Below are 22459 nucleotides of genomic sequence, written 5' to 3'. Positions count from 1 at the left end.
ATACACTGGGGCATCCTTAAGGGGAACTTGAAGGGGAGCATTTACACCTAATTCAAGAACTCTCTACACTTCCCTTCCTACATACAGCATACAAAAAAATAAAGTGCTCATATTGTGAATAAGAATTGGGTTCAGTTAAGTCAAAGCCATATTTTAGGTGCAAGTGTACATCTGGGTGATGCTGCACTACAGACCCCAGATCTTGATCATCACCAATGCAGTTTTCCTGGGGCATGTCCTTCAGTTCACCCCTGTCCAGGTGACACCAGGTCTTTGCCACCCCTGGGAGAGCCAGAAGTGTTGGTACCTGCAAGACACTGTGGCAGAGGAAGGGAGCCCTAGGAGGCAGGTGTTGAATGGGGAGATCAGCATGTTCCAGGCTTGCAGAAACCCTGGGAGTGAAAAGCCCAGCTGGTGTAGAGTCTTCAGATCCCATAGGAACAGGAGCTGCTGAAATTCCTCAGGAAGATGGATAAGTGCTCTCCCAAATTAGTCAGCATCTAAATATAGTAGCTCAACCCTAGCTGAATGACATGTAGTCAGACCTCTTCCTCAATGCTGCATTATATTGTTAAGCTGCATTATCAAGAGTAATCATCTCATATGTGTGATTAATATATCAATACCAACGCAATGTATTAGAATTCATTTTTTTCCCCCAGAGGGAACAGATATGGGTGTATGTAGTAGTGAAGACATCCTTTAAAGGCAGGCTTTAAACTTTCTCAAAAATGAGTCATCTTGAGACATGGGGGTCAAAAGATCGCTGTAAATATTATCTGTTACAAACTTTAGGATAACTGCAGTGCACTGGCTTGCTTTTCAGGTGGGGAGCTTTGTTCTTCCAGTTTCCTGAATTTTAGGGGAACTTGGGGGGTTGTTTCGGCCAAAAGGATTCAGGTTTTAGAAGTATAATTCTTAAAAATGTTAAATGGCCAGCTGAAAATATATAATAAAGATTAAATGACTCAATGATCACAAGAGTCTCCTCAAGAAGTTCAGCTATTCCCACATTTATAAAATATGCCATGATGTTGCAACAGCAAAGAGACTTTACAAGATTTCTGTGGAACGCAGAGCTTTTTAAAAAATTCATTGCTTTTTTCTAGAAAAATATCTTATGAAGGGCAGCAGCATCTTCTTAGAACAAAGGCCTGGGAGGACCAATTAACTCTATTCCCTTTTCCATAGCAAAGTGCATTGCAATACCCAGTTCACAAGCTCCACTTTAAAAGCATTACTAGTTTTTGCCTCACTAGTCCTCTCAGCAGAGGTTGCTCAAAGGTCAAATGCATTTGTGGAAAACTTCTGCTCATTTACCACTTTTCAACATTGTCCTGTGCCTGGAACAGCTGCTCTCCCAAGCTGGTATTTTCCTCCTGCTGTGTTTTGCTGAAGACTGGAGAGATAGGATGTTGTAGTCCTTCCTTGTATGACAGCATCTCTTTAAACTCCCCAGGAAACTCCTTTCTCTGCCTGTTGGATTCATCTTTCCTGAGCATGGCTTGACTAGGTTTGAATGCAGCCTGCTAGCCTGAGTTTCACTGCAGCTGATACCCACTATTCTTTAGATGTCTGAGCATCTGAACAGTTTTTTTCTAATTCCTTGAAGAGGTAGTCACATGTATCCTCAGAAAACCTGGACTCACTTCCTGTTCCCTTAGGAATATCTCTTTCCAAAGGCTTCATTCCAAAGGCTTTTCATTTCAGAGGTGAATGCAGAATGGGTGATTAACCCATGAAATTCACCTTATCACAGCTGCTGTCATTTGCTTCCCTGTTCCCACCAGGATAAAGTCTCATTGAGATGAAATTCTTTTTGTGTAAAGTGAATTCTCAAGGAAGGAAGGAAGCTTTGGGCAGTTTTGGCTGAAGCAGGCAGCAGATTACAAGCCTGTGTTGTATTTTTGGCTGTGCTGCTGATTTGATATTAAGCATTCCGCAGGTCATTCCTTCTCTGTATCCCCTCCATCCATATTTCTGTTTTGTCTCTTCACACTTTTATGGTCCTTGGGGCACCAGCTCTTCACTATAAAGAACAGAATAAAGCCCAGCACAATGGCTCTAGGATTCGGTGACTAATTGCTGCTGTTTTAAATACTAATAATTGCAATTCAACAAAAAAATTGTTTTTGAAGTAGGAATTCTGCTCTCATCCCAGAGGCTGATTGCTCTGACGTTATCAGTGCACATTTCTAGTTTAGCTTTACCATTTCAGTCCAAAGCTGTAATACTGCATCATGGGAACTCAGGGCTTTAAGAATAGCATCTTTCCTATTCACATCAGACCATGCAGCATGTAATCTTTTTATCTCCTGCTGCAAATGCTTCTTGTGGTGAGTCCAATCTTCTATTTCAGCATTATTTGAAGTGATTAGCTTTGACAGATTCTTAAATTTTGACTCCCAAACTTGATTTTTTGAGGTATCGAGCTTCATGATACATTTCCCCCCAGATTATGATCAAAAATGAAGCAGTGATTGTTGTTTGTTTGAAGCTGAATCTTATTTCCCTTTAGGCATCTGAATAAGGCAGTTTTCTGGAGCTTGATACTCACAGAGGAAACACAAGATTAAGAGCTTAATCAAACTAAGAAACAATGCCTGGCAGGAGCCAAATACCTCACAGTCTCCTTCTCAGTATCAGCCTGTGCTTAGAATTCTCTGTAACAAAATTCCTGGTCAGGAACTTTCCAAAGAAGGTTTTTCTTTTTAATGTTTTCATACCCATCCACTGTTTCAGGGATAAACTATCTGAATTGAAACTTGTCCTTGGGGGAGGTTGGTTGTCATTCAGCACTTAGCTGTGTATTTTTTGCAATTGTTGAAACTGAAGAGGGAGACCCATCCCCTGGTAGATTCATATCAATGCAGGAATAGAAGAGTATTTGCCCTTCAAAAAACATCTGAGGATGGAAAAATATATTTACTATACATATTTATTCTGAAATATATCTCCTATTGAAGACTGCAGGCTGATTTGCATCTCAGATGAATCACAGACACTTGTACTGGCCTGCAGGGATGTTCTGTATCTATGTGGTCTTCTTATCCCAAAGGACTTGCAAATATCTTTACAGCCCATAGATATGTGATCCAGACATTAGTCCTCTCTATACACAGCAGGATTTACTTTAGGAAATTCACATCTGGTAAGACATTGGACATCTGTGTAACAGTCCAGAGAGAGCTTTAAGGTTCTCCAGAGTAAAAAAAAAATAAAGAAAATAAATTTAAAATTCCACCCCAAACTGCAGTTAAAGTCTGTGAGACTGGAATATGACCAGGACATAAGCAGTCTGACCACTGCTCTTTGAGAAGGTACTTGCAAATGACAATAAATTATGAGTAGCCTGGTTTTCTGTCTAATCAGAATTCAGAAGGTGAATTGATACCTGAATGTCAGTCTCCTATTAAAAATATTATTACCTTTCTGAGGACAGAAAATGGTAGAGTTATGCCAAGCAGCAGGAAAAGAAACATCTACTTGGTAGGAGCTAGGCTAAAACTGGTCACTAACTTGCACTAACACTGTAAACAGGGGTCCAGAAGGCAGCCAAAACACTGAAATAAAATGATGGGGTTTATTTAAAAAAAAAAAAAAAAAAAAAAAAAAAAAAAAAAAAAAAAAAAAAAAGTAACTTTTCTCTTTAAATGGGAAATGAGAATTGTGGTAAAACATATTTCTAACATTTTGAAAGTTACTCTGTTCATCTTTTGGAGTGCAGGAGGTGGGATAAGTCTTTATCCTCCTCTGAAATGGATGATAGTTCCTTTTGCAAAGGACAGGACAAAAGACTGCACTTTATTTTAATCATCCCTCTGATTCTAGCTGGTACTGAGAGCCACCTAATTGGCAGCCCACAAGAATGAAATCTTCCACTTACCCACAAAAAAGCTACAGCTGTGATAGTGGGAAGGCACCAGGAGAGGACTGTGGAGGAAAATGCTTAGACCAAGTGAAAAAGGTGCTGTTCATAATACATTTGAACCATTCAATTCCATTGAAAATTATACTGGGGGCTGTGATGTTGGCATCTGGCCATTGTGTCAAGAATCCTCTCCACTTTGCCTCTATTTATGTCACTCAATGAAAAATCCATCAGGCAGGAACCACTTCCAGTTACTAAGGACCAAGGCTGTGTTTGAATGAGTGGCTGCCAGGGGAAAGTATTTGCACTCCCTAAATTCAGTCTCTTTTGTAAGGATCCTCTTAAACCTGTAATCTCTGCATTGTTGAGGGTTTGATTACTACTCTTTAAAAAAAAACAAAAAACACCTTCAGTTTTAATATTACTATTTTTAGCAAATATCTATAGTGAGGGAAGAAATATGCCAGCAAAGCCCAGCAGTTTTAGGTGAAGATACCAGCAGTTCAGCATCTAGACAGCATCAACACCCTGGCAAGCATTCCCCACCTGCTGGACCAGTATGGTCTGAAATGTGTGTTTTCAAATCCAATAGCCACTTGTCTCTGGCAGGTTTGTCCTGCACTCTGTCCACAGCCAGGTCCCCTAATGCCTTCCCTTGCCCTGATACTGACAACTTTCTGTACCTGCAGTGAATCAGATAACAGGGTTAGGTTAAAAAAGAAAATATTCTCAAGAGGTTTTTTTTCTATAAACCAGTGTACTGAAGGGGTCAAATGAGCCCCAGTTCCACCAGGAAGGAGGGGAGGGAAAATAGTATCTGCCACACACCTGGACATCAGGACACTGTGGTGATGGCCACATGAGTCTCAGCCAAAGGCTGCAGTTAGGGTTTGGGAGAAGGTTAGGATTAAAAAAGCCACCAAGCCTGGAGCTCCAGGAATACTGGAAGTGCAAAAGTCATGGCAAGGGGAGCGTGGCACTGCCCCAACATCACTGCCTTTTGCACCTTGACTACCCATGGTGGCAGAGCAAAGGAGAGAAATCTCCCTTAAAGAATGGTATCATCAGAAGTTGGGTGAGCTGCCTCAGACTGTGACCAGGAAAATGCCTGCAAAACCCCTTGTTTTCTAACTTACTCCCACTCAGCATTCTTCTGATATAGGTGTTGGGAAATAAATACACAGATGGAATTGACTGAATGAATAGATTTCTTTCTAATGGATTAATTGTTACTGGCTTGTGAATTAAAACCTCCATGGAGACAGAACATAAGCTGCCCTTGGAGTCCTTTTAGAAAGCAAAGTTGAGGTCCTTGGATTCTAAAAGCTTGTGAAACCATCCTAAGGACATTTCTGTTTGAGAAGTTTAGGTCTGATGGCTCTACACAATAAGTCAGTGGAGCAGTTTCTTTGTTAGTCTGAGTAAAGTGAGAGCGTCAAGGAGACGCCCAGGTAAGAGGAATGGAAAGGACCATGCCAACAAAAGATAATAGGTCTGAGTCTGATGGAAAAATCCCTTCAGTCTGATATTGAAAATAGGGTTTAATATTCACTGATGACAGCAAAAATATCCCAGGATGGCAGAGGATACACCTGGAAGGGACGCAGCCAAACTAGGCAGAATAACTCAAAGCCACGTGCAATGTGAAACAGAGCAGAAGCCATGTGTGGAGATGGGAAGGGGCCTTAAACAGGTGTCCTTTATATACATGAAAGTCCTGGATAGAGGAGTTGAGTGGAATCTTGTACAATTGCACTCTTGTACAATGTGTTCTCTGGTACATTGGGCCTCTGATCACTCATCTTCCCCCTAAAATTTATGTTCCAGAGGTCCCTGTGATCTTTAGTGCCCTCACCTTGTCCTCTTCTGAACCAAACCAGCCCGTTCTCAAGTCCTTGTCCTTACTATGCTAGAGCTCAGATCAGCTCAGTACCTTTGTACAGAATAACCATTTTTATTTTGTGGTTGAACTGATTTTCCTTCAACTTAGTGAGTCAAATCTGCAAACCAAGGAGTCCACTGTGTGTCAGAGTACCCGTGAGATGCTGCTGGGGGTTGTGACTTTTCTCCTTTACTGAAGGTGATACCCTGGATCCATGGCAGTGCTGGTTGTATGTGCCTGCAGCTGCTGCCATGACACAGAGTACTTGTGTGAATTTAAACAAAGGGATTAGACAAAGAATCAGCTAACCTAAAGTGCAGCACTGTTTTGTTAGAATTAAAACCTTTCTACATTTTTCACTAGATCTTTATACTTTGTTTAAAAATACGTTGCTTAGATATTTAATTTTCACTTTGACATGTTTCTGGCAGCCTTTTTTTCCTGCCTATAAATACAGGACACAGTGCTATCTAATCCTTCTTTGGTTCTACATTTCCAAGCATTTGTTGGTCAGGCTGGGGCCTATACTGTCCCCTTATCCTACTGAGGCAACATTGTTCTGTGGTCACCCTAAGCCAAGAGGCAGCCAAGAGCTGCTTTCTTCTGCTTAAGAGATCAGCCTTGTAAAACAGCAACCTCTGCACAGCCTGACTCCTTATTCCTCTGCCTGCACCACTCAGGCAGGCCAGAACCATGTGTAAATACTTGTAGAATGAAGTGGAAACTGCATGAAGGTGTTGAGACTCTCCGACATTCCCTAGAACTGGACTTCCTGTGTTCCTAGTTGGTATGTTTACAAGGAAATTATTTTCACGGGTTAAAAGCTAGAGTAGCTTAAATGCTTATTTTCTTAACCCCATTTTCATGGCTTAGAAACCTGCGGAGCCTGGAGCAAAGACCTGAACATGGTGTGGCCCTCACTGTGGAATCATTCTTCCTTTCTGAGCATGCCCAAGAGCTCTCTACCTGTTGTCTTCACTGGAAAAGCATTCATAAAATGAAAGGACACCCATGAAAAACAGGGAACTAAAGGCAGAGTACATAGGACACAGCCAAAGCCAGAGAAAGTGACTGGATCAATGGCAACATCAGGGATTTAAGGATTTTGATGTCATGTTGAGCTGAGAAGGATGCTCTCAGTTTACTGACAGAGGAGAGAGCATGAGAACAGTTCACTGTGTGTGCTGAGTAGCAATGCTGATTTACTCTAGCTGAGGATCTACACAATTATTCCTCTATGCAGAGGAGAAACAAGAGCTTGCAATAACTCTCTCCAATTAGCTCTGGAGAGATGAGTACTATTTGTTCCCCCTCCTTTCTGAAAATTCCCCTATCTTCCTTGCCCAGATCTCTCAAGCACCCTCCTGTGTAATGCAAGAGCAATCCTGTTGTGTGATGACAGACACATCCAGCATATCAGGGAGGAGGGAGAAGGGGCTGCAGTGGGACACAGCAGCTGTGGAGCCTGGTGTACTGTGGCAGTGTGGTACTGCAGTGCCTCTCCTACCCAGGCACCATGGATCAGAAGACACTCATGACATTTAGCTCTGTCTGGCCCAGAAAAGGAAATAGCCAGAGTATTGTGCCCTACACACAAGGTACGGGACACCTGGCCTGCTGGAAGGAAGAGTGAGGCAATTTGAGTTTCACATTTTAATCACCAGCATCTATTATCATGCCTCCCACCACCACTGCTTGCAAAAGTCCAAATCTGCCAAGCTTCCTTTATCCCCAGATATTTTCTGTATCCTCGAGGAATATCTAAAATATGTGGGCTTCCTCCAGCCCTGTGTGTGAGTACTTTTTGCCATGGATGTCTCTTCTCCTTAAATATCACAGAAGAACACAGACATGAACAAAAACAAGTCTGTAGTAGTTTACTGGAAGCCAGCCCAAGAGGTAAATAATAGGAGGGAGCACAGGTCCCCATGGGCTCAGAAAATCTGCTTGGCTCAAACTGCTGTGACATCTCAGTGCTGTGTACCTCCACCAGATGCTTCTGTCTCTGAGCAGCATTAGAGTGATGGATAGCCATTTATTCTTGTTTGAAAGTAAACTGGTAGGAGAAATGAACCCCACTCTATCACCTTAAAAGAGACTTCAGGTCAGAGTTACAATTTACGAGAGAGATTGTCGTGGAAGGAGACGGGACACCAGGTGGTTCATCACAGGTCCAATTTATTAAAGAAAGTATCAAACACTTATACAGCAAATAATAAGCTCATGAATATTCTGTAAGCCAAGCAATCTATTGGTTAAACTATACCATTAACTCATCCACATTCCTTTGGGCCTACGTTCTCTACTTCTCACACCTCGCTGTCCATTTCTCTATCATCCTCCGCTAGGCCCAAGGACACGTTATCTTTGCAGGTGCAAAATTTGGAATTAACTACTGTCTTGTACTTTTCCATTCTTTAGCCTTCTGCTTTCTCAACAGACACCCTGCCTGCAAAAAGGCCTCTGCCCTAGTTAGGACATCTCTATCAAATCAATTCGGCTGTGTCCTCTCTCCTCAAGCCACTTTTTGACAAAACTCTCCACAAGAGATTGCAATAAACGCAACAATACAGAGTGAAAACTGACTTAAATTCACCAAGTCGGAGTACAACCTGCTGGTCAGGGTGGTTGTAGTGCTGTTGAAAGCAATGGCCCTGTGAAATTTCTAATCCTCCTCTGGATCCCTTGAATGGTGGTGGTGATGTCCCAGGCCTCCAGAGATTTTATAGCCTCAGGTTCAGGTGGGAATGCTCAGTACCTCCCCCAGGGCAGGAACTTTCACAGTAGAATGATGTAATCCTCTAAGTCCTGGGGTACTTTGGGAGTCCTTGATGGTCCAAGTGCTTGCAGCTGTCTGTTCTGGTGGTGTCCTTGAGTTCATTATGGCCCATTAGAAGAGATGATCCCTTCAGGATGGGTGTAACTGTGCTGGTGCTTCCCCCGGAGGGAGTTATCACAGCTGAGTCATTTGTGAAGAAAATGAACACCACCCTGCCTTGCAGAGTTTGCCTCTTTTTCCTTATATCATTTAACACCCAGCTTGTAGCCTGAAGCATCAGCTGTGCCCTGGGCAGCTCCTGCAAACCATCCACCATTAATAGTTCATCAGAAATTCCCTAAAGAGGAGCAGAATACACAGTTCTGTTACAGTCCTGTAGCGCTACACTGGCACTCTCCTTCTGTAAGCAGGACACCATGCAAAAGGGAAGAGGGGAAAACTGACTGCAAGTTTTTAAGATGTTATTTCCTGAACCCCTTTCCTAGATTTCCTGATATTTATGTTTTAGTGCACATCTGTCTCAGTTTTCCTTTGCTGCCTGCAGAGACAGCCCCTGTTGTCTTTCACATTTCAGCTCTGTTGTGTGCCATGGGCCTGGCACTGCGACCTGGCCACAGGGAGCTGGCTCAAACCTGGGCTGCGAAGAAACCCAGCCAGTGTCTGAACACAGAAGCTTTACCTTCAAGAAGCATGGTGTTATCTAAGGGCAGAAGCGAATTTGAGGGGTATGGTTTGTTTTTTCAGTGTGTTGTTCACAGGGAACCACAGGAAGTACACAGCCCTTCACATCTCCCACTCCAGGGTGTGCCTGGGCTCTGAGGGGCTTGGCTTCTCTGGCCACCATAGGCACAGCAATGCAAGCACAGCCTGCTTCATTGCAAGTGAGATTAAGAGCTCACAGTCTGCTGGCAGTCTATTGGGCAAAAAACTTGAGCCAGTGCTATGGACTTCACCCTCTCCCATTCCTGTTCAGCCAGCTTCAGACAAAGCCATATTGCTCAGCTGGCTGAGCTTAACCCTCTGCATGCCCATCTGCATAGGCTCTGGCTCTGCTTCATATCTCTTCTGTTCATTCAGTTCCTGACTGGGCTATGATGAATTAGTGTGGCTTTACTGTCACCAGAGAATAGATTCATGGTTTATTTTGGTTGTTCCAATTAACTCTTTCACTCTTTCCCCTCAGCTCTTCTCCCGAAGCCTTCTGCACTCCAGGTTTTCCTCTGAGCTCTTCCCTGAGTGGTTGTGTCACCCCATTTGCTGAATTTAAGCACCTACAAGGAGGAGGTGGCCAGAACCAGCTGTGTCCCTGCTCAGCCATTCCCACTTCTGCCTTCTGTTCTTTCCTTACATAGCCCTTGCTGCATCCCATGTCTCCTCCTGGCCTCTCACCCCAGCACAACTAGATCATCTGGAAGATGTTTTGACAAGCACTAAATGGAACTACTTGCAAAACTGGGTCAAAACCAACAAATAATTTTGGTTGGGGGAAAAAAAATGTTGTGAAAAGAGGAGGAATTTTGAAAATGCCATGCAATGTCACTTAGACATGTGCAAAATGAGATGTTCCATTTTGGAAAAACTTAAATCACATCAAAGATTTTCTGTCTGACTCCAGACTTTCAAACAGAATTCCAATCACAGGATTCCAAAACAGTCGGTTTTGATAGTTGACTAGCAGTTTTGTAGTAAAAAATAAAAAAAAGTAAAAGAAGTTCCAGGAGATTCAGAAGACAACATTTTTCCTTGGCCTGAGCAAAAAGACCTAAGGATGACCTGAAACACCTTTACTTTCTGGTTTTCACTTTTTTATTTTGAGACAAATATATGTAAAATTTTCTACTTCAGTTTGACCCAAACAATCCCCTCTACCTCTCCAGTATTCATTCCAGTTAAAAGACACACTAAGAAGGATCCTCTTTCACTCAGTCCAAGCCATGGCCTTTATTTCTATTTTAAACATAATTTTGTACAGCTTCTTTCATCTTTGGCAACAGGGGCAGCTCCCCAAGACAGATTGGCTTTGCTGGGCTAACAGTAGCCTTTGAAAATCCACCCAGTAGGCACATCTAGAGTGTAAATATAATGTGAAGAGATTTGAAGTTAATGTAATGGACTTTAAATGCCTAGAGGTAACAGCTTTCAGCACTTTAAATCCAAGCCTAGAGGTAACAGCTTTCAGCACAATGCCTCACTCAGAAAATGAAGCCACTCCATTGAAGTTTGGAATTGAAATGGAAATTATCTTCCTCACTCAACCATCATGACACCCTCACCTTAAAAAAGCTTTGGTCATCAAGAGAAAAGATGGGATGTATTCTTTAATTCTGTTTCCATTATGCTCTCAGTTAATTTTCATGGAAATTGTGAGAAATCACTTGGGAGAGAGCCCAGGAAAAGAAGGCAAAGGAGGACGGATTTTAAGTGGTTTATAGGAACTTTAAAGAGAAGACTCTGAGATAATTTCTGAAGTGCCGTGCCACTTCCTCCAGCCAGGAAGAGCCATAGCAGCGTCCTGGCATTCCAAGGAATCAGGTCAGGCCCTGCTGTGCAGGGCATGTGCCTGATCTGGCTTGGCCAAGGGCATTGTTGCTCAAAGCAAGGGTGACAAAGGGCAGCAAAGCACCCAGAGCCACAGCCATACCCCGGGTGCCAGGTCCCCAGCCGGTGCCTGCCCACCCCAGGGCCTGCAGGCTGTCACTGCTCTGCTCTGTCACAGCAGTGCCTTGTGCTCTCCCATCTGCATCCCATTCTGCACATCAGGGATTGCAGTGTGGGCCCATCTTCACCACACAAAGGTGTCAGCAGGAAATGTGACTTCAAAGGCTGGAAATGCCCCACCACGAAGCCAGGAGTCTGACTGCAGGGTCTGAATCTGGCTCAGAGCTGAAATGCGCAATCCTCTGAACCATTTGTGGCATTTCTTCTCCTCCAGCATCTCTTTGGTGTCTCTCATCACTGCCACTTGCTAATTAGCATGCTTATTGTGGGTTGCTTGCTTCTTTTGAAATGTGCTAAGACACACAGTTCTGGAAAAAGCCCACTGACAAACTTGAAACACCTGTAATTATCTGCAATAATAGCTACAACTTGGGTCCAATGGCAGGGAGCCACTATTCCACGGTATGGCATCCTCTGCCTATGAGCAGGCAGATGTCCCCTGCTCCCCAAAGCACCTTCCCCATAACCAAACTGCACTTGGCTCTCCTCAGCAAGCAGTGCTCATCACTGCCAGGCAGCAGCACCATTTCCACAGCACGCTCAAAATGTGTCTGTTGCTACAGGGGATGATTGAGTACAGCTGCCAAAAATCACCAGGGAATCTTTAAACTCCACAGTTAAGATAATTTCACTGCCTTCCTTGTCATTTCCTTGTTAGATCTGAATCAGTCAGGACCCACCCCATCTTTCTCACCTGGCCTATAGTGCTGAAATCAAATGTGAACACTGTGAAACCTGAATCACTGTATGTCTCCTTAATGAAACTTCAGGGCACAGGCAGTATGGCACAGAAAACCACTTCTGGAGAAAACAAACATTGTGTTTTAACCACACAATGGTTAAAGGAGGACACCAGTTCATAGGTTCTTCCATGTTCTTCCAACCTACGCATCAGCCCCGGCATCCTTGCTCAGATCACACAGCATCTGCACGATCTGAATCACACAGGCAGGGCTTATTCATTGTCACATGGCTGGGGAAACCCACACTCATCACTTGACATATCTGCAACTCAACCCAGGACAACAGAGAGACCCACGATTTAGGCAGCAGTTGGAAGCTCCCTCTCTGGAAGCTCTGGTGGGACATGGAGATCTGATGAAGCTGCTCAGGCCTCCAGGAAGCTCTGTACCAATGAGTGCCCCAGCCATGTCAGCACAAAACTAAGCATTCTGAAAAATGCTTTATCTGAAACACAGAAGAGTAACAGGAAAGCTGAACCCAAAGAGCAGAACATTCTCTGCCCTCATCTGAAACGGGCAGCAACACTCTCTGATCAGCCTAGAAAAAAGAGTTCATCTCTACCTAAAAGGGTAGCCAGCCTGCCTGCTCACTCCTGGAGGTGCACCCATAAACCCTTCCTGATCCTTTAGCTGGATCCAGCTGCAGTGTTAACAGGGGCTAGGCTCTTGGGCTGATTCTTGTCACCTGTGCCATTCCTCATCACTAATTTAAAAATACTGATATACTGCATTGCTCTCTGCTAGGTGCAGCTTTCTGTGAGCCCAGAGAGTAGTTCCAGCTCAGGCTATGCTTCACAGTGCAAGATGGAGGAGAAGATGAGGCAGGAGTTCTACACTTGGCATTTGCAACATTTGCCCACCTGTGAAACACAGTGATCTGTAAAGGGATGGTGACATTTCTTCATCACCCCTGAGATAATGTCTGTGCCTCTGGGCTTGCCTTGCTCACATCTGAATCATCCCATGAGGATTTCTTGCAGTCCCCGTCCTGCTCTCTGCCAGGTTCTCACCTGAGCTTAGGAGCAAGTGAAGACATTGTCCTGTGTGGGCAGAGTGGTGACCGCTGGTGGCACCTCTCCTGTGGCACCCTGCCAGTGCAGGGAGGCCTTGGTGACCATGTGTGTGTGAGCAGATGTGTGACCAGAAGGTTCCCATCAGGGGGTGACACAGTCCCTCTGCTGACCAGGGCCAGCCACCATGTCAGAGGGAGCACAGTGAGGGACAGAGGCAGGGAGGAATGCTGGGGGGCTGGGAGGGTGGTTGGCCACTCTGTACCTGCCTGTCCTGGGTCTGCAGCCACGTGGCAGCAGATACTCTGCATGATCATGGCCCTTATCTTGGAGGGGCAAGAGGGGCCAGAGTGGTGATTGGAGGTGCCTTGGCCCTGCAGCCCATGGAGCTGGGGCTGAGCTATGAACCCAGGCTGGGACCTCCTGCATCTCTTCCACAGCCCCCTGCCACTGCCCTGGGTCCTGCTGGACACCAGGCCAAACCTCAGCTCTGGCGCTTGGACCACACTGGGTCTTTGACCATCCATCCTTGCAGCCAAAAGCACTTTGGAACATGGTTGTTTAGGCACCTGGCTAAAACCATCATAGCAAAGGACCAAATCATGTCACCCATCCTCTTAATAGAATTTAATATATATGGTGTGCATACATCCAGTGGTCCAAACTCAGATCCATCAAAATAAACAGCTGATATTTGACAGCTGTTTCTGCAGATGGCATAACTAAATTTTCTTATCCTTTAATGTTTGTCTTTAATAGAGAAACATTATTTAATTGCACTTATTTGCAAGGCAGATTAAATTCATTTTATAAAATAACCAGTGTAAAATTCCTTTACCTAAATTATCTGTAGATTACTTTTGATTCTTTATCTCTGTTTCTTCTCTTTACTTCTTTTCCCCCTCACATTACCTTAAAATGTAATTTTTCCTTTGTTCACCATATTTCTCCCTCCCTCCCTGTCTGCCTTCCTCTCTTTTTCACACATTTTGTTTCTTTCTTACTTTGTTTTATTGAAACAATAATAATTTTTAAAAAGAGAGGGGATTTATTTAGTGTTTTTCATCTCGCTGTCCCAAGGAAATAAGAGGCAACACAGTCTGGCCATCAGTCTCCCTAGTTTCTACAGTGAAAGTCTCAAACATAACAAATTCTTACAAGTTGCACGAAAACCAATGACCAAGTGAAGATATTCAAGCTAGGAATGTGCTGAGGGGGAGGCCACAGCATAAATTTAACAGTTATTTTTCCTGTCCAGTATGCAGTCAAGCCAAACTGCAAATGGAGATCAGACACATGATCACTGTGTTGTTTGGGCTCTTGAGTGGATATAGAGACAGGGACAGTGGGTATAATTTTACAGGAACTCACATTACATTCTTTCTGCTGTTCACTGCACAACTTGCTTTCTGAATTTCCTAGAAGACATTTTATTACAGTAAAAATAAACAAAACCTCTGCTACATCTGGTTTATGAGGGGGTAAAAATGCTGGCAGTGAGAAAGGGAAAACATAGGAATGACAGAACATAGAGAAAAAGGTTGTGGGACTAAATGCTGCCTCAGAGTTGTGAACAAAGAAACTGTTTCCTGCTGTTTCATTCCTGTTTTGTTCAAAGAAAGAGGGTTTCATATACCTTCAGTGTAAATAAAACAGGGCTGCAATAAGAAAATACATGGCTCCATTATTAGCTTTTTTCCCCCTAAATGAAGCAGTCCTCAAGACATATAAAACTGGCTAAAAATACAAGTCATAAAGGCATAATAGCTTTGTGAAGTTGATCTAAAATGGTCCCGACATTGTACAGGCCTGGTGTGTGTGCTTTATCTTAACACTCACTGGTGTTTATTTTATATGTGCTGTCACGTCAGAGCTCTGACAAGGCTGAGCTGAGTTTCCATTCCCCAGGAAACACTTAACCCTCCCCAGCCCAACAGCCCTGTCCCAATGAACAAAGATCAGCCTCCCCCTCCTCCCCTTCTCTTGACCTTTCCCCACACCTACTGCCTCCCCTCACCCACAGCACACCTTCTAAGCAATTCTGTCCTCCAGTGGCACCCGAATTGCAGTGCTGGCGGCTCCAGAACACTACACTGGGCCTAGGAAATTCCCAGTTGTACTTTGAACTCTGAAATGTTATTACAGAAACCTTGGGTTCGTTGTTTCTCCCTTCTGGTTTTGAATTTCCATGTTGGTCTTTTTTGTTATATTTGTCTCTTTTAACCTAAAAAGTCTTTAAGAGATCTCTTTTCCCTTCCCTTCCCTTCCCTTCCCTTCCCTTCCCTTCCCTTCCCTTCCCTTCCCTTCCCTTCCCTTCCCTTCCCTTCCCTTCCCTTCCCTTCCCTTCCCTTCCCTTCCCTTCCCTTCCCTTCCCTTCCCTTCCCTTCCCTTCCCTTCCCTTCCCTTCCCTTCCCTTCCCTTCCCTTCCCTTTCCCCTTTTTTAAAATTTTTGTCACCTAGTTCATGGCTTCTGGGGTTGGGGTTTTGGAAAAGCAGCATCCCAGGCCACAGGTAAAGGTTGTGATAAAGATTGAGTGCTCCTGGCATCTGTTTTAGTACACTTATTCTGCAGTTCCTGCTCTTGTGGCTGTCCCTAGCTGTCAAAGAGCTTTTGCTTTTTTGACTCCCAATATCAGGCTCTTTACCCTCCTTGTGATGAAGAGGATTTTTGATGCCAAAAAAGAAAATTATATAGATAAAGTGCTTTATGACTCTGTCCAAAAAGAAGTCACAGATTGTTTTGCTTTCCAAATTGTTCCAATAACCTCACACAAATCTTGAGCTCTGGAATCCCGATATCCCCATTTCTCAGATTTCAGACATCTTTTGCCTGCATGGGGCACTGTCCAGTGACTGAAGCGTTAAGGAACTTTCCTTTATTGAATTATATTTTCATTCTGTCTGTCTCTACTCTTCCCCACCCCACACCCCCTCAGGATTTTATAACCTCCATGCTCTATTTTGGCTAGTGATGTCAGAGGCAGAGCAGTTACCATGGAGAAGGGGACAGACTCCGCTGAGATGGACACAAACATAGCCTAAATCTACAGCAAACCCGTGATTCATCAGCCAAATTGCGTGTCATCATTAATGATTTGCAAAAGGGGTCATCGGTAATTTTTCATTTTAATGTATGTGGTGGTGGACAAGTTTATTAAAAACCTAATGAAAGACTGGCTAATGTTTACATCAGAAAAAGCCACAACACATGTTATTAATGAATAAGTGGAACAATATCAGGCACCCTCTCAAGAATGGTTGCAAGAACATGGCTATAGAAACCAAGCTGGGGGCTGGAAATTTTCACTAAAAGAAAACATAATTACTCATTGCATGCTAGGATCAATGTCACAATGATGCACAGAAAATGCAAGGAGCTCCTTAAATGGTGAGGAGAGAACAAATCAAATGGCCCTAGGTTGATTAAAGGGCATCTCTATGAGGATGCACTGATGTATTTCAAAATATTTCTGCTTTTCTTTCTGTTGTTTTGTTATTCCTGGTGTTTGGCTTACTTCTTAAGTTTTGCTTATTATGTGAAATATTTCACTCCTGCAAAACCCTCTTTTCTCAACAGCTGTTTAAACTTTTTCCTCTTCCATCACTCTAGGAACATTTTCATAAGGTGAATGCTCCACAGTAACCTTTGCTTGCATATTTGCTCAGTACCAGGAGAGGCTCTAGGAACACCATTTGGCTCCAGAACACTGTGACTTGCCATGTGTTCTGGAGCCAAGTAAGTGTCCAAGACCAGTGAAAAATCCTATATACCACCTAGATTTAGAAAAAGCAATTCAGAAACACCAAGAAACCCTTTTTTGGTCATAGAATTTAGCACTGAGATGCTCTGCAAAAGTTTTCTATGAAAATATCTTCACACATTATTTCATAAGAATAGGAAATATTCTCATTTTATAAATAATAACAGAACTGAGAGTTATTTGTTTTCTCAATTTCCTTTATGATTGGGAGTCTTTTTTGCTCACCAACAGGGTGCTGGGAGTATTTCTCTCTCTAGCAATACAGAGGCTAGGCTGAAACACCAAATTCAGCTCCAGCTCACAATCCAACATAGGCAGAACAGCATTCAGTTCATTCTTGTATAACTTTATAGTGTTTTGAAAACTGTCAAGTATAAAAATGTAGTTAAAATGACAGCACAAAGAGCTCTCTGGACCTTGGCAAAAAATGCTCATTATTGCTCCAGTGGAATTTCTTGATGAGGTGTTGTGGTAGCTGTAGCTGGCTTCTTTGGTGGTTATTAAACACAGCACCCAGAAGCATCTCCTGGCTCAGGAATTCCTGTAACTCCTGATTTTCAGAAGGGTTCTTCTGAGGCAACACCACTCAGGACTTACCCTGCATGCTGCACTCTTCCTTCTGCAAAACTGCCTGCTGGAGGAGGCAAAGGAAAGTTGGATCTCAGGCTGGTAGCACCACGTCTTTCTTTACCTTACATTCACCTTAGCTCCCCTGGCATGACTCACGTGAACCTGCCTTGGAAATTATGGAGTTGTGGGGGCTCCCAGGCCTTCAGGACCCAGGATTATGGAGAGCACCTCTCCATCAGTACAGCATGCACACTACCCTTGTCCCTGCATGTCCTGACCCCTCTCAGCTGGGCTTGTTCTCTGCCATGGAACACAAAGTCCTGCTTGGGACAGAGAGGTATAACACCCTTCAGAAACACTTCCCACCCTGCCAGAGCAGGGAAAGAAAAAATGGAAGGGAAAAAAAAAAAGAAAAACCAACCAAACGGAAGACTCCCAACTGTGCTGCAGTGCAAAGGAATATCTTGTTCTTTTTGAGATCCATATGGGAAATTTAAAATGAATTGGTTTGCTTTATGGATTTTTAACTCTGAAGCCAAACAACCCCATGCATTAAAAAAAAAATTGTGGAATGGGAGATCCTGACACAAATCTGCAGTTTCAAGAGAAGAAGAAATACGTCTCATTTTCCCCCATTTGTTTCCTTTCCTCATCTCTCATCTCCCAGCTAAGGGAGCATCCCTGCAGAGTGCTTTTAATTAAGCAAAACCCATTTGTTTAATGTCTGGAACTCGGGGAAGCAGGAGTAAACATTCCTGTGAAACACCAATGTAAATTTATTTAAGGGTGGGAGTTTGTAAGGACCAAATCACATCTTGTACTCAAACTCCACTTAAATAATCAGATTGAGAGTGCCCAGAGACTGCCTGGGAGCTGTTTTTAGAAGAAGAAATGTTTTGTTCTGTTATCTGAGCTGTCCCAGGACAATTCTGCTGAGAGGATGTTGTTACCAAAGGGTGTCCTAAGTGGGTACTCATGGAATGACCCTCTGTGCAAACTGAGACTGGAACACAGCATGACAAAATACTCTTGTGGAAAATCATCTCTCTTGTCCCTTAATGTGTTTAGAAATTACCTATTTTATTCCTTCCAAGATGAATCTTCATTCAGTCCATCTTCATGAAGCCATCTTCACCAATTTCCACACCTGGATTTGGTAGTAAATGAATTATTGAAAATTAAAAAGTGGGGTTTTTTTCTGAAATTCTAGCATTTTTCTTTTCTCTTAGGGAAAGCAAACAATACTAACATGAAGTTTTGCAAAAAAAACTCCTAATGTTTTTGATTTCACTAAAATTTTCCATTTGTTGACCAGCCTTGTCTGCCAATAAAGACCCCTGCCTGTGCCCCCCTCCAATCCTCCTCAGGGTGAGATGTTGCTGGCTGAAAGCTCTCAGAGCAAGTGTTTCCAAGAAGGGACATTCACAGTGGCCTCAAAACAAATCTTCTGAAAGTGGTCACTGCTGCGTGTCCCAGCTTGCACACTCACCACAAATTGGCTCTGGCAAATCAAGTGTGGCTGACCTTTTTCTGAGTGAGTAATTTATTTCTGTGTGCCTCTCATTGCGTGCTCCAGCTCCAGCCTGATGGCCTCAATACTCAGAGGTGATGCTTCTCACCTCCCTTCTGATTTCAGGTGCTCCTTGGTGTTAATCATGCTTTCATCTCTTTCTGCTGTCTTCTGCTCATTCCTCTGGATGTGGGAGATATGCTGCCACTGTCTCCTCAAAGCAGCAGCATCTTCAGGCTTGGGCCTGGGTGCAAACCAGTCCTGAGAGGACATGCTGGCCCTCCTGGTGTGAGAGATGGGAGATCTGTTGAGGCAAGTTACTGGAAAACTCATTTCACCATTGCATCTCACACGGGGTGCTAGCAAGTGGTCGCAGGTGAAGCCCAGAGCAGTGCACAGCCAAGCTGGCAGCCCCAGGGGTGCTCACAAGAAGGAAGAGTGCAGCCCCAGGGCACAAGAACAGCTCTGCCCTGGTTGCAAGGAGCTGGGATGGATCCAGTCCCACTGCCTCAGGGGTGTCATAGCGTGCCTTGTTTGAGGACAGACAGCTTTTAGGTGGAGAGCAAATTTCCAGAGAAGCTCCTGCTAACCAACACCTAATCTCTCCCTCCTCATCTGCCCCTTGTCCTTCTTTCTGGCGCTGTCAGTGATGCTGCCCTCTCTGCTCTGTCACACATGTAACAGAATCCTGTGTGACCTTCAGTTCCTTCCTCCCTCTCCTCCTGCCCTGACTTTATAACAGATTCCTGCAGTCACAGTTCAGCAGACCAGGGGTGGCAGGGCCTTGTTCCAGCCCTGGCACTGGGGCTGGTTCTGCACATCTGTGCACACACTATAAACAGTGCTTTCTGCCAATTGCTGAGACCAGAAAGCAGGGATTCATTCAGTCACAAGCCCCCCATTAAAAAAAAAAAAAAAAAAAAAAAAAAAAAAAAAAAAAAAAAAAAAAGAATGGGGAGAAGTTGGAGCCATTTTCCTATTTTGGGATGTGGGAAATTGCAGGTCTCCCTGGTTATTTATGCTGGTAGTGTTTCCAGCCAGCAGTTCTCAAGGGTGTTGAGAAGGAGCTAGAGTGTCTTTTGGTTGAGAAGCACAGCAATTTACAACTTACAGATGAGTGCACACACACAAAAACATGTGCACATATCAAAGCCCAAGCACCAAAACTGCAGGCAGCCACGGAGCCACACTGCAGAAACCTTCCTGACAGGCCCTGTGAGGACTGTCAGAGGTTATGGCACGACATCCTCTCCACCATCCTGGGAAAAAGCCACATCACCACGCTCTGTCCTGCGAGGCAGCTTCTGCTGCTGCTGATCAGGTCCCCCCTGGACAGAGTGAGTCAACTCTGAGCAATAAAGTATTAGCAAAGCAACCACCATGGATCCACTGGGACTTCTCTAGAACCAGTTCTGCTTCATTCCCACCAATTCAACTTTACTCATCCCTTCTCATAGAAACTACAACACAAGCAAAAAATACTAACCTAACATGAAACAGACCTTCCCTCCTTATCTGAGCACCCTACACAGATCCCACTCCCTGAAAGCTCCACTGCTGGGGCAGACTGACTGCCTTGGGCTGGGGTACACACAATCAACTTTCAATGCCCTGCTCTCACATGGTGACTGTGATACCCTTATAGCCTGTGCACTGAGAGGAGACAGACCCATTCTGTGCAAAATTGCAAAATGTGGTGGACAGGATCAAGGGCAGGACAATACTTTAATTTTGGTTAATGATGCCTCTCTATGCTTTTTCTTACATAGACTGAGGTTTCTGTCTAAGTATATAAAGTGTGTGGCTCAGAAATATATTTAGCCCTCATGGCACAAAATAAACCTCCTAAATGAGGTTGCTGTAGGATTGAGCACTTACTTGTCTAGTAAACTAGAACAATCTCAAATGTACTAATGACTATGGATTTTATACAATTTCTTTATTAAATAATTGTGACAATAATCTCCAGCAAAACTGCCTCAGACTTCAACAGGCTCAGATCAAGGGATCCATTTGAAGTGAATAGAGTGACCTCACATTCTTTCCATTTGTTTTCCAGATCCCATCTTCATCTGCTGGGTATGTCCCACACCTCATATCTTTCCATCTGTTGGCATGGCTCTGTACAAACAGCAGATAAGATAGAGTAATTAGGTGGAGGGGCAAGAGGAGCTCCATGAGGGGTGAAGCTCATAGCCCTGCAGTCCCAAACATCATGGGCAGAGCACAGCTGCAAAGAGAAACTGTCACCAGGCATGGTGCAGTTGTGGAGGCCAAGAGAAGCAAAGGCAGGTGTAGGAGTGGAGGCTGGGGAGCTGGGACTGAGCTGAGCGTGCCATTACAGAACAGCCAGCATTTCTCTGCCTGCCTCCTCAGAGGCAGCTGTGTGTTTTGGCTGAAGCCAGTCTCTCACTGGAGCTGCTTGAGAGCAAGCACTGAAGAGCTCCTATTGTAAAAGCCACACAAAAACACAAAGGAGAGAGCCCAGAGTAAAAAATATTTCCATAATAAAACTGTCAGGGGAAAATGAGAGACTAGAAACCTTTGTACTGCTGAGTAATTAGGAACAGTGACTCCTCTCTCCAAAGCACTAGAGATAAACTGTCCCCTTGGAGAGGAGCATTTGGGGTGAGGTGCACACATGGACCAGGGGAGCAGATGACCCAGGGAAGAGTGCCCAGGAGCTGCAGGGGATGGATACATGGCTTGAGCTCCTGCCAAGGAGCTCAGAAATTCCCACTTCCTTGTGGGCTTCCTGATGCTGCTCCCACAGTTTCTCCAAATTAGGTCACTCCTACACAGCCTACAAGGCAGAGCAGCCAGCACTGGCCCACCCAGGGCAATGGGGAGGATGCTGAGGATGATGAAGCCGCGTCCACACTCCAGTGGACAAAGGGCAAAGAAAAGTCCCAGATGATGGTGGGATGTGATCTCTGAGCTGTGGCCCAGCCCAGGTGGGAAGTGCTCGTGTCACCGTGCTCTGTGCATGCGCTCAGCCCAAGCTGGCACACGGGCACCCGTCCGTGGCCTTGCTGCACCCGAGTGTGGTGCTCCTCAGCTGAGCTGTTCCTCTGCCAGCAGAGGAGAGTTGACTTTGCCAAAGTCATATTTGCTCTAGCCAGCTGAGAGAGCTGTTCCCATGCTTAGCTTTCCACCAGCAAGGAATGAAATGTGGTGTCAGAGCCCCAGGTTATTTCTCAGCTAAATACTGAGAATCTGCCTCCTTCTATGAATGTCTGGGATTCAGTCTTCCCAGCACTGGACCAGTGCCTGTTCCCCTGCTGCATCTCACAGCCCTTTTCCTACCCACACTGCTTTTACCAGAGGGCTGTCTGTCTGTGGCAGTGAAGAATAACAGCAGCAGATCACCAAAATTCAGTTTCTCATCCTCCTTCTGCTCTTACTTCCCAGGTCACAGGAAGCTCTACCAAGAAGCTGCCAAACAAGAATCAGGCCCTTCTAGGGCAAATGGTGGTAAACTCCAGATCTGGATGGTCTTACAGACTCTCAGAAGAATTCAGTTCACATTTGGGTTTGCAAAGTGAGTCTGTCCAACAGGCACAGGAATACCTTCAGGCTGATTATTCCTCTTCCTCACTGTAATTAGGAGAAGGC

The sequence above is a fragment of the Ammospiza caudacuta genome, chromosome 5, assembly GCF_027887145.1.
Source record: "Ammospiza caudacuta isolate bAmmCau1 chromosome 5, bAmmCau1.pri, whole genome shotgun sequence".
Lineage (NCBI taxonomy): Eukaryota > Metazoa > Chordata > Aves > Passeriformes > Passerellidae > Ammospiza > Ammospiza caudacuta.
The sequence above is the reverse complement of the archived record's forward strand: the minus strand, read 5'-3'. Positions refer to the sequence as shown.